The sequence below is a fragment of the Coloeus monedula genome (genome assembly GCF_965178545.1).
Source record: "Coloeus monedula genome assembly, chromosome: 9".
In the NCBI taxonomy this organism is placed as follows: Eukaryota; Metazoa; Chordata; class Aves; order Passeriformes; family Corvidae; genus Coloeus; species Coloeus monedula.
The window spans coordinates 16,371,418-16,383,497 of record NC_138789.1 but is presented as its reverse complement, the minus strand read 5'-3'; positions in this window follow the sequence as shown (position 1 = coordinate 16,383,497).

Here is a 12,080-nt window from a genome sequence, read left to right as displayed (position 1 = left end):
ATGAGGTTAGCAGACATGCAGTGGATGGCAGTGGCCCCAGAGCTTCCGCATAAGGAAGCCCAGACCAGCATGAGGACCTCGCTCCAGTCCTCTGGCTCCAGGCACATGTTTGAAGGAGCTTGTGCTGGCAGAGAAGTTGTTTTCAAAAATACAATACCCTCAAGGAGTGAATTAATCATGGGCAGTGGGCTTTGGTGGCTTTTGTGAGGGCCAGATTCCCAGGTACCACCATGGGCAGCACTGGCAAGGTATATGATCCCAGGGGTGTGGAGTAAAACACCTACATTGCAGGCAAGCTTGAACCATTCTACTGTCAAGAATGATTTTATCAGTCCATCCTCTCCCCTGCTGCCAAGCTTATGAAGATGCACCTAAAGCAGTGGGTATGGGGACCACATCCAGCAATGTCCTTCTTGTGACAAGGTGGCAGTGGCATGGACATCGAGAATGGTAGTGACAAGATGGTGCTTCCTTCCACACCTCTCTCAAAGGGCCAAATGGGACATGTGTGACCATGTCCCTTTACAGTGCCACAATTATACAAAAGGCAGACCTGAGCTATTTCAGACAACTGTAAGGTCCCCCAGGAACCAGACAGAGGTGGCAAGGGAATTTAGGACTTACAGATGCACCAAGAGCCCCAGAGTACACAGAGATTTCAGCAAGGAGTCGCTTACTAGGGCATGTGTTGCTGCCAGCCTGGTATGATACTCCGGAGCATAGGCTGACTTGATTTATTGTGCTTTTATATTGCTGGAGTTAGAGGGCTACTAAACTGTCTGTCAGAGGAATTTTGTCACATGAATTTTATGAACTGTGGTAAATAAGTGTTGATGTTTTTCTGAATTAAAATTCAATTTAAGTGTAACCCTTGTCTCTTGCCAGCTGGGGTCATGTGGCACTGTTGGACTGGCTTGTGGAGACTGCCTGCAGTTCTATTTATTTAGTAAAATATTTTAGCAAAGCTCTGGCATCCTGTTTCCTTGCTGTGAGCAGAGAGAAGAAAGTAGTTTAAGTAGCACAAAACTTGAGTACAGTCACAAGGTTACCCTGAGGATCAAGTTGTTGGCTACAGCTAGGAGCTAGATGAGATTTTTACAAGTTCAGAACAAGTTGCAAACAAAACCACAGAGCAATACTCTCAGCAAAGAGTAACTTTGGGAAGCTGGAGTGGAGGAGCAAATACAGGCAGGATTAGTGCTTGGGAGACTTGTGATCTCATTTACCAATTTGTCCCTCTCCCAAGGCACATGATCCTCTGCAATGCAGGGGTGCAGAGTGAGAGGGGCAGCCTTACTGTGGTTGGATGCAAGTCAGCTGGAAGTAGCAGAGCGCTTCTCGCCTGTGTTTTGAAGGTGATGCTACCCATAAGGCAGTTTATTAGCCCACTTGACTGCAGCATCTCTGTGCTAGATGTGCTGAGGAGGACTGACAGCCACAAAAGGACAGAATTTATTATTTTCTTTAAATATAAGAAATCTATTGCTACATCCTCACTGCAAGGTCTCAGTGTGCCACCTGTGTCATTTTGGAAACACTGACCCTTCTCACTGTTGCCAGCAGCACGTCACAACCCACACGTGGACTCTGGGTGGGGTAAGACGTGGTAAGTGACTCCCATCACAGTTGTGCCCCTAGGTGGTGGCTACAATGCTCCTCAGAAACACAGCCTAACCTTTGGGGGGATTTTACCCCTACAGCTTCAATGAGCTGAAAGCTTCTACAAAGCCAAGGGCCTGGACATTTTTTTCAAACTGGAGAGCTTATCAGGGGCATGAATCAGTAGAATAGACAAGAAAACTATCTGAGCTGATGGAAATGGCTTTGCAAGGCCTGGCACTTGCACTGTGGAAGAGCAACCAAGTGGTCCTGCCAGTTCAGGGCTGGATTGGCCAAGCAGGTAGTGCTGGTTCCTCCTGCCCAAGCGGCCCCTCCCAGGAGCTCGGCATGGATACCCTGATGAACTGCCAGAGGAACTGCTGAGCACCTGCTTTGCCTTTTCCAGCAAGTATTTCTGCAGAGGTTGTGAAAGTGGGAAGGTACTGCTTCCAAACTGCTGATAGCATCCGTTATCAGAAACCAGCGGCACAAGGGGCTCATCCCTGCCAGCACCAGCATCCAGGCACCTTGAGCGTCAATGATCCAGCTCTTCCACAGTACCTGTGCTGTTCACAGCTCCTCCAGAGCTCTGGGACTCTTTCCTTAGCACCATAACCTACACTCTCCTGTGAGCACCCAATTACTTATAGTTGTTTTCTTCAGAGAAGTGAGGCTGGGACTTGGTGAGTGTCCAACTTGTGCATCAACAGCAGCTTGAGCTTGTACCTGCTGCAAGCAGAGCTTTGGCATAAATCTCGCAAAGCAAAAGATTTTTTGGTGGGAAACCTGTGAAAAGGACCTGAAAAGATAATTCGGTGCTTATCAACCCTCTACGGGGGGCAAATAAAATCTTGCAGGCCTGGAAAAAAGTGAGATGATGAGGCAGGGGGTTGCTGCATCCTGTGATAGCCAGGGTGGGGAGGGGTGCTGGAGTTCTGCTGGCCCTGATGCTCCGATGGCTATGGGGTTACAGTGCTTTTTCAAAAAGAGGGCTGCAGCAGCAAGGCAAACTCTTTGTAAGAGAATGTTCTGTCCATGACAGAGTAAAGGCTTTTACAGTCATTGAAGAGAGGGCTCTGGCCTGGGCAGCGAGGGACCAGTGAAAGGGTGTTTTGTTGGGACTTGGATTTCTCTTGGGCTTGTGTTGACGCCAGAAGGGCTGGGGCTTTCCCTTGGCAGGAATGGGGAAATGGAGGAAACAGATGTGTTGCCATGGCAATGCAGGGAGCAGCTGCCATGGGCACAAGCCTCCTGTTCTGCCACCTTCCAGCCCACATTGAGAGCCCACATCAGAGAGTCAGCCCCGCAGGCCCACAGCCACCCTCTGACCCCACTGACCCCAAACAATGGGGTGGGATGGGGTGACTGCAGCACCCACACCACCAGCTAGGCTCCCCTTGCCCTCCACCAGCACCAGGTTTTCCAGTGGGACAGTTGGGGCTTTCATTAAAAATGAAAAAGCCTTTGTTTACTTAAATGTCTTTTTTTCCCTCAGCTTCATCGCTCCAATTCCCATTAGGTAGGCTTCAAGAGTCCTCATTCACAAGGGGGCAAGAGCTAAGTCAGACTCTTTGGGGGAAGTTACACCTAAATATGAAAAACACATCTGCTCAAAACTTGCAGATTCCAGACTTTATTGTCTCTGTGTCCCAGGTCTTGCAAAATATTTATTGATTTTTTTTTTTCCAGAAAAAAAAATTAGTGGGTCAGTAGATGACTGAAGTGGTGACTTTCCCAAAAGTGGTCTTCCCCTTGTTCTCCTTGGACACCAAGGCTGGAGCACAGAGCACCAAGGGCCCTATGCATCATCTCACCAGAGAGGGCAACGAGCTCTAAAACACCAGGAATGAGGACGTGTGGCAGAGGGCACGTGAGGCCAACTGAGGTGCTCCGTGTCACTGACAGCTCTCCTCTCCATGCTGCAGGTGTGCTCAGTCCTGACAGGAACAGGTCCCATCTGTCTTAGTATTTGGCCCAGGATATTTTAAACAGGGATTAGAGGAAAAGGAATAATCAGTGGTTGAACTAATCAGTAGGCTCCAGGGGTAGGATGTTCAGTGGTACAATTAGGTCACTCTGCCTCAGATTCCTCATGTGGCACAGGCTGCTTCCTCCTTCTTCAGCTCCTTGCTGCATCCTTTGGCTGGAGTTGGAAGGTGAACAGTTACAACTCTGTGATGCTCAACCCCAAGCAGCTAAAAGTAGGTGAGAAGTTCCCTACCCAAATGACTTACAGCAGATACCACCAGCCCTGGGTGTTCAGGAGTGCTTGATCCCAGCAGCTGAGTGTAACCCTGAGTGTAACAGCACAGGCCAGCTGAAAAATTTTTGCCAGGATTTTGGTATGTGCTGAGACACAATCCAAACAAAAGTAAGCAATGTCTCCCCAAGTCAATCATTTATGATGTGTGTGTGGATGTTTTCCCTTGACAGCAACACATTTCAGCCTTAGCCTTATCTAAATCTCATTTAACCAGCTATCCAAGAAAGGTTTAAGAAGTGGCTGGAAACTGCATCTAAATCCATCCATTTGAGCTGTAGTTTCATCCAGTACTTGTTTAGAAGAAGGCATGCCTGAGAGATCTGCCTAATGTATGAGGGTGTTTTCCTTACACATTGCCTGCATTGACATTTTTCCATTGGAAATCACTCAGCTGTTGGGGGATCTGTGATAATGATGATTTAGAAACAAGGCCAGCAAGGAATTCAGACAGAGTACAAACAAATGGCCCAAAGCTGCCTCCACACCAAACGTATTTCCATTTTTCACACCCTTTTTCCCTACAGCGTGGAAGGCCCATAACACTCTGTAAGTACACATTTACAGTCACTTCAGGCCTCCAAGGGCATCCCACATGAAAACAGCTCTCATTATATAAGAAATGTTTCCAGTTTAGGAGCCTTTAAAGTGAATTCCATTAATGTCATGCCTCTACAATTCCTTCAGCTCTCTCAGCAGGTTTTGATCCCATCTTTACATGTGCCTTGGATGCTTCGGTTGCCTTCCAAGATATCAAAACTGATTCCCTGATTTTTAGTTGCATGGTGTCCCCAAACACTTTGTTTTCAGATCTTTAATGTATTATTTGCCATGGATGCACAGATAGTGCAATAGATGCCAGATTTATTATGTCTTACGGAGATTCTGTGAATTTTTTTCCCCTTGCAATCTTCGTGAAGAAGTTTGTTTATTCTGCAAAACTTCAAAGCATTCAAATTTAAACATTTTGATTTCCCTTTTATGGCTGTGAAAAATGAGGTGAGACCTCAGAATGTGAGCCTTTTCCACAGTGTCACTGACAGGCAGCAGATACTACAGAGTCATGGGGAAACTGGGAACACACCAAACAACATCTTACAAGGGTGAAGGGCAGAGTCTGAAGTGAGTAGCTCACTGAGCAGTGCTGCTGGTGGAGGTAGCAGGAGCTGAGTGGTCTCAGGCCTCACAGTGTTGGCTTGTGCAGCAGGGGACAGGTGATGTTCCCTCTCTGGATTATGCCCCTTTTTGTGGTGAAAAAAGTGGAATTCACTAGAGATGCTGCTGGGGACAGGCTTGGGGAAGTTTCGCTCTTTCCTTTGCTAATTAACTTGCTAAGCACACACTGATCATGATGCCAGCTATTGCTCCAGGAGAGGGGCTGTGTCTGGCCCCAAGCAGGGGCACGCATGCCAGGAGGGTTACCCCAGAATGTTCCTGCCAGGGCTCAAGCTATGTATGGAAGTTAGAGCCTGGCACCCAGCATCTCACTTGCTGCCCTAAAACAGCCACTCTGTGTCTCTCTGGCATCTCCATCCCCACCTTTGGCATGGGGAGAGCATTTAAAGGAGTTTGTCAAGCTGACAAGAGGTAATATAAAATACTCTGAGATCCTCAGGTGAAATCCACTGATAAAATAACCTGTTACTGTTGTGCATCTCATCAGACTTCCCTGAAAATCATTCTGACAGTTCCATGTGAGTAATGCAGGGGTGTATGCAGACAACAGTGTTGGTAAGGGGGTTTTCGACTTTCCAGGTGAAATAGATGCTGATTTGATCCTGGTGACAGTTACACATACAGCAAACAGTAATTATTCTGTGTCTCTCCTGGGGGTTTACAGCTGAGTGAAGCTCCTGATCACTAAAGTAAGTAAAGCCAGGAGGTGACACCACACTGCAGGAGCTCTTGGCAGTGTAGATGCACCCTTTGTCAGCATTACACCAGTTTGGTTTGTTTTCCTTTGTATTTGCTTCCTCTCCCCTCAGCCTCTGCTGTTGAAATCCTGCCTGTGTCCAGCTCTTCACTGCTCCATGGAGCTGAGGGGCTGTGGCTGGATCCTAAGGGGTAGGATGGCAGCAGCTGGTGGGGTCAGGGAAAGCAGAGCGCAGCACTGAATGGGTTCCAAGGCAACAGGGCTATGTGGTTTTCTGGGAGCAGGGAGCCCAGGTCCGACCACTTAGGGTGTCACAGCAACCCCAGCCCTGGGGTGTGCACCAGGAAGGGCTACAGGGACCCAGCTGCAAATGGCAGTGCTGAAAGCCTGGGTAGAAGAGGAAGGAAGTTTTCCGGCTGTCTTGGTTTCTGTTCTTTCTTCAGAATTAAATCTGATGGGTATCTAGGGGAAGGTTTTATCCTTGATATTGGTCCTCTTAAATCCTTCTCTTTTCCCCCTGTATTTGCTCTGAAAGATTTTTTGTTCCCTTGCCTGTTTCCCAAAGTTTTCCTTTTCCCTGTTTCCCTATCACTTAGGGGGGGAGGGAAGTTCCTAAACCCAAACCAACAAATTAAATAAATAACTCAGACTTACAGGAAAAGCTTGTCTATTTTTGAACTTCCTCTGCCTAACTTTATTTCTGACTCCTTCAGTGCCCAATGTCTCCTGCCACCCACCTCTGGGCTTGGGCACGTTCACAGGCAAAGTCGGAGGGGTGCGGAGTGGGAGTCTGCTGGGACCCTCCTGGGGCATGCTGACCTTGCTGCCTCCTTGAGAGGTCAAGGTTCTTCCCCGAGAGAGTGGGGAAAAGGAGGGTTTTTAAAAGCAAAGGAATTACCTTAGCTAGCCAGGAAATTCTTATGCAAGCAGGGTACATAAGCAGTAGCTCAAATTCTCACCAAATCAGAGTACCCAAAAAACTATGCCACAAAAGCAGCCTGATACCACTTACCCTAATGGGAGTGCTGTATTCCCAGGCTGATAACATAAAAATGAGCAACCAACATGTGAAATAAGGAAATACTGTATTTCTCTGACTGTTTCTAACTGCTTACCTACACAGTTCTTTTTGCTGCTTTTGGCTTCTATTTTCTACAAAACCAGTTTTTTAGGCAGGATTATCATGGCTCATTCAGTGAATGCCTCACTCCAGTTTGCTTTCTGCAGCTTTTTTGCACTTGGATCCTCTGTTAATAAACAGCCTCTACTGTTTACCTCCCTGAGGGACTATGAGAGAGCCTGCAGTCAAAGGGGATTGAAAACATCATCTTTCCTCTGCCATTGAGCTGGAAAGAAAAGCCTCCTGAAAAGCCTGCAGGACATAGTGTTTATAGGAATCTCAGCTCAGATGAGGCCAGGAATAGCACAGGGATGAAATGATATGTAGGAGGACCAGGGACATAGGTGGCTGCTGGAGGAGGGGTTGCCCAGGGGGGTGGCTTCTCCTCCAAAAGCTGCTGAAGACATATCATGCAACTCCTCCTTCATGCACAGAGAGGGAGAAATCTCTCTCAGCTGCCGCAAGTGACTCATGTAGAAGGAAAAAGGTGGATCTAAAGACCAAAGTACAAATCAGGACTAAAGGGTTGTACCTACCTCCTCCATTACTATGCAGAAGAACATCAGAATTGAAAGGCAGATTACTTTTTGTGAAACAAATTGCAAACAACTGGAGGGCTTCAAGTGCCTGATCTATTTATAATAAAACCAGTGGGAGGCTTAATTTGCTTATTTTCCTAACACTTAATAAAATATCTGGCAAACAGAAGTGATAAAACCACTTATGTTAAAAATTTTGTGTTTTCACTTCTTCAACAAGCCTTTAACTGTAGGCTCTGCTCACCCTGGGAGACCGTCAAGGGAGACTGGAAATTTGGAGAGTTGAAAAATAAACACACAAGCTAAAACTCTGTGAACAAATATTTCATTACTTATTTATTGGTATTAAAAGCCAATACCCCCAGTTCTTCTAAGATAACTTCACACTACTTTAACAAAGATTCAAAGAAATAAAGAAAGGGAGAGGTCTTTAAAAGTGTAAATCCTCTTCCACTGCAGTCAATTAAGCTGCTGCCAGTGGAGCCATTCACTGGGGGAATTTCTATGAGGAAGCCCTGAAACAAGCTGAAACTGCTTGGTGAAGGTGACATTTTTGATTAATATCTACACTCACAGAAGCCTAAAAATCATTTCACAGGGCTTTTGAACAAGGCTGGGAAGAGGAGGATGCAGAGAAGGTGTGGGTGGTATGTTCCTCTTTACATTTATTCTCCAAGTCCTTCCCTAATAAAATAAAAATGCAGTTGGGGGTATCTGAGAGGTGCAGGAAGGCTGGTGGCCCGGCAGTGCAGGACAGGGGTTTGGTTTGGAGGCAGCAGTTGGGCAGTGGGATGGCTGCCATCACTTGCCTGGCTTAGGCAGCCCCGGATTCCCCTCCAGGCAGCACAAGGGCAACACTAAAGGCAGCTGTGCCCACCCGAGTGCTTGCTGCAGTTCTCAGCTCAGGGAAAGTGACACCTGGGAGAAAAATACATTCATTTATTTATTTGTGTATATTTTAAATGTATGCAGGACCTTAAGCCCTAGAAGCAAGAAAGAGGGTGAGAAGAATTTAAAGATCTGTGTTTCTCTCATGCTTGTGAGTTGTGCACATATTTTCCTTCCCATATACTTTACAATAAGGCTATAAAGAGTAAGTGACTTTGCACTAAAGGTGCTGAGGGTCATGGTGTTGCTTACTGGAGGGGGCTGTAGGACCAGCTGTGTTGGTGCGGGTTAAACCAGAAAGCCAAACTGGCAGGTGTAGGACATTGGGCTAGGATCAGTGCTGCGCTTCCCCGGAGCTGGGTACAGCTCTCTGCCCTGCGTGGCATACACAGCCCATGCAAGTAGAACCCTTTGTGCCTGGTGAGTGCTTTTGTGGAGGATGTATATGTGCTCTCAGGATAGGCTCTGGGTCCCCATCCTGTTCTAGAGTCATGTGTTCTATATTCCTGCTGCTGGGCACTCTCCTCCCCTACCTGTGGATCCCACCTCCCACTCACAGGCTCCTTCCTTGCAGTACTCCCTGCAGCTCCTGAGTCTGGGCTGCTGGCTACCTTCAATGTCAGGGCTTTGGCTTTCTTTAGGAAGCTAGAGCAGAAAATGGAGGATGTAGTAATAAGCTTGTGGTGCTGCTGATGGGGAGAGTTGATGTGTCCTGGGCAGTGAGTGCTCTGTGTATGAGTGCTGCAGTGCTGGTGGGCACTGACTAAAATAAAGGTGCATGTAACTGGGAATGAGCAGTCTCAAGGATGGGCAGGGTATCCTACTGAGGAGGTGAAAGGAGACTGACTGTGTGTCTGGGTTTTTGGTTATTTGTTTCTGTTGTTGTTCATGTGCTGTGCTCCCTTAGGATGGTCTTTTCTGCTGAACTCTTTCAACCACTGGTTCCCACAGTATTCAACATTTTTCTAATGTAAATTAGCTCCTTCTCAATGTGTCCCTTGAATTGCACAATACTTGGGAAATTCAGAGAAACACCGATGCCCTGAGGGCAGGGAATTTTCAAAATCTCTATGTAAGTAGCTGATGATCAAATCCGTGCAAGTTATTTGTCTATATCCTTGTTTTTCTCATTTACCTGACATTTACCCACACTCTCTATTGGTGTGGCAGCTGCTGGAAGAGGCATCTGGTCTGTGTCAGCTTTTATCTTCTTTTTTTATTCCTACTGTGCCTCATTATGTATGCTCACTAATTCAATTCATATCTGAAGGAAATACATGAGAAATTAACTGGCAAGACATCAGCAGCTGCAGGAACTCCATGGGAGAAGAAATCTATGAGGTAATGGACTTAGTGGCAATGTAAAACCTAGACATGACTGCAAATTACTTCAGCACATGAGTCTGAAAACAGAGAGACGATCCAAGAAAATGGAAAGGAGTCAGAAGTAAAATATCTGTGAAGTGGAATTTTTCTTGCTCCTCTGAAGGCTGTAGATGTACTCAGAACACAGTAAGGCACCTTGCAGATCAGGCACAGGCAGGACAACACAGCAGGTAAAATCCTGAGGCTGCATTCTGGGTGCCTGCATTCCCCAAGTGCCTGTCCTGTGGGGCAGGAATATGGCTGTGAGGAGTTTGCCATGGCTGTCCTTTGCTTGGCACCTGTGGGATGGTTGGGTCTGAGTAATTACACATTTTCAGCAGCCTTACTACAGATATAGAGACAGCTCCAAAAAAGCACTCTGCCTAATTACACATTTCAGTGGCTGATGTCAGGATTGAAACAGAGACACCTCCCCAAAAAGATCTGTGATAGCCCCAGTTTCTAAAAGTCCACCCCAGCCCTGGGGCACTGTGGGGCTGGGGACACTGCACATACTGTGTTGCAGCTGAGGGGTCCCACTACCTTTCTTCTTTTTTGTTTTTGGTGGGGGTTTTTTTGTTTTGTTTTTGAGTCAAGTGACATAAATATTCCCTAGCACTGGGGAGCCACATTTATTTTTATAAGACTGAACTTCTCTCACCTCAATGTTTAGGGCAGCTTCCTAAGAGAACTATGCTCACACAGACTTCCTGCCTCTTGCTGGTAGCTGGTTCTACCAGCTGGGACTCCCAGCCTGCCCTCAAGACAGAAGATGGACTGGGAAAATGCCACAGAGGGATACTAGGCACAGCCCAAGTGACAACAGCCAGCACATAGAAAGCCAGTTTAAGGTCACAGATTCTGTGCTGCAGCTCTGCCCATAATGAGAAGAATGTTTTCAGCTGTGAGAAATGCTGCTCTCTTCAACCACAGTTTGCATTTGGACAGAATGGAAAAAACAGGTACCCACAGGCTATAGCGATGTGGTTCCACTGCCCAGAACCACCATACAAAGTGCTATCAGGATGAGGTAAAGCCACTCCTTAAATAACTTGGCTGAAATTAGCCCTAGATCAGCAATTCTTACAGTAGCCCTGTGCTGTAAGGTCACTATGAATTGTTCTTTTTATCTTGCTGATTATAATAGCAACAGCAAAGTTTTTCTTGGTGTGTTGTGTTTTTCTTTCTTAGGAAATAAAAAAAAAAAGATGGGCCAATGTTCTGCAGGCACCGTGGAGATAACTGTGTGTCCTTGTCCACAAAATGAAATCTCTTCTGGTTTTTTTTCTAGTCCCTTTTCCTGGGGTGCTTGCCCAGCTCAGCTGGTGAAGTCCAGCATGATGAACTCCAATCCTATGTGATAGATTTGCCAGGAGGTGAGGCAGTGGGGGCTAAGGATGGGGAAAGTTCTTTCCTGAGCAAGTCTTCCTGACTGATGTACTGAAACAGGAGTCCTGACAGGGAAGCCATGGTGGCATGAGGATTGCAGCTCCTGGAAACCAGCTGGCTTCCAGAGCTGGGGTGTAGAGCCACCATCCCCACAGCCCACAGGGCATTCCCGTGGTGTCAGCATGGTCCAGGACAGCCCTGCTATTCCCTCCTCTCCCTGCAGGTTTGGGATAAGTGCCAGGGGGCAATGGTAAGAACAGAGGTAGCTGGGTCTCAGCCACAGGCTGTTTAATTGACCCAAGTGTCTCAGGCAGACCCAGAACACACCAGTTGCTCTGTCTTGCACTGGGAACCAGAATACAGAAAGCTACAGAGGTTTTTAGATGTCTACCACCATCCTCACCTTTCCAGTCACCCCTTGTACTGGGTTTGCTCATGGTACAGCAAAGGGGTTGCCAGCACTGCCAGCACTGTGCAGTTACCTACAGCTATAAAAATAGGTCAAATGCTTTGAATGTGATTACAGAACAGAGGTCAGGCCCATCTTACAGTGACTTTGGACTAGCCAGAGAGAGGGATACTTGGATTCCAGTCATCAATATGGGGATACAGATAGCACAGCAGGACCAGAAGAGATGTCTGTGAGTCTTTAAAGACTAGAAAAAGGAATTTGAAACAGACTCCTTGGAATGTAACTTGAAAAATAGGCAAGTAGAAAAAAAACAGATGCAAATAATTTCAGGTTTCCAGTTCTTTAAAAATGATAATGGTTCAGGTATGTGATGAGCAGCTACTTTCTCTGAAAGCAGGCTAAATATTAAAGAAAAAGGAGAATGTGTGTATATATGTATGCACCTTGAAAGCTTCCTGTTGAATTATGAATACCTTCAAATCATAAAATATAGAGCCTGTCAGTGGTTTCCACAGAAGTTTGAACATGCAGTTCCACTTGTTCACAGTGCAGTCTGTGTGTGTTATCACGTTAAAACCAGAGAGAAGCAAGAAACACACTGAAACATCTTGTAGGTAAAAAAAAAATGAAACAAA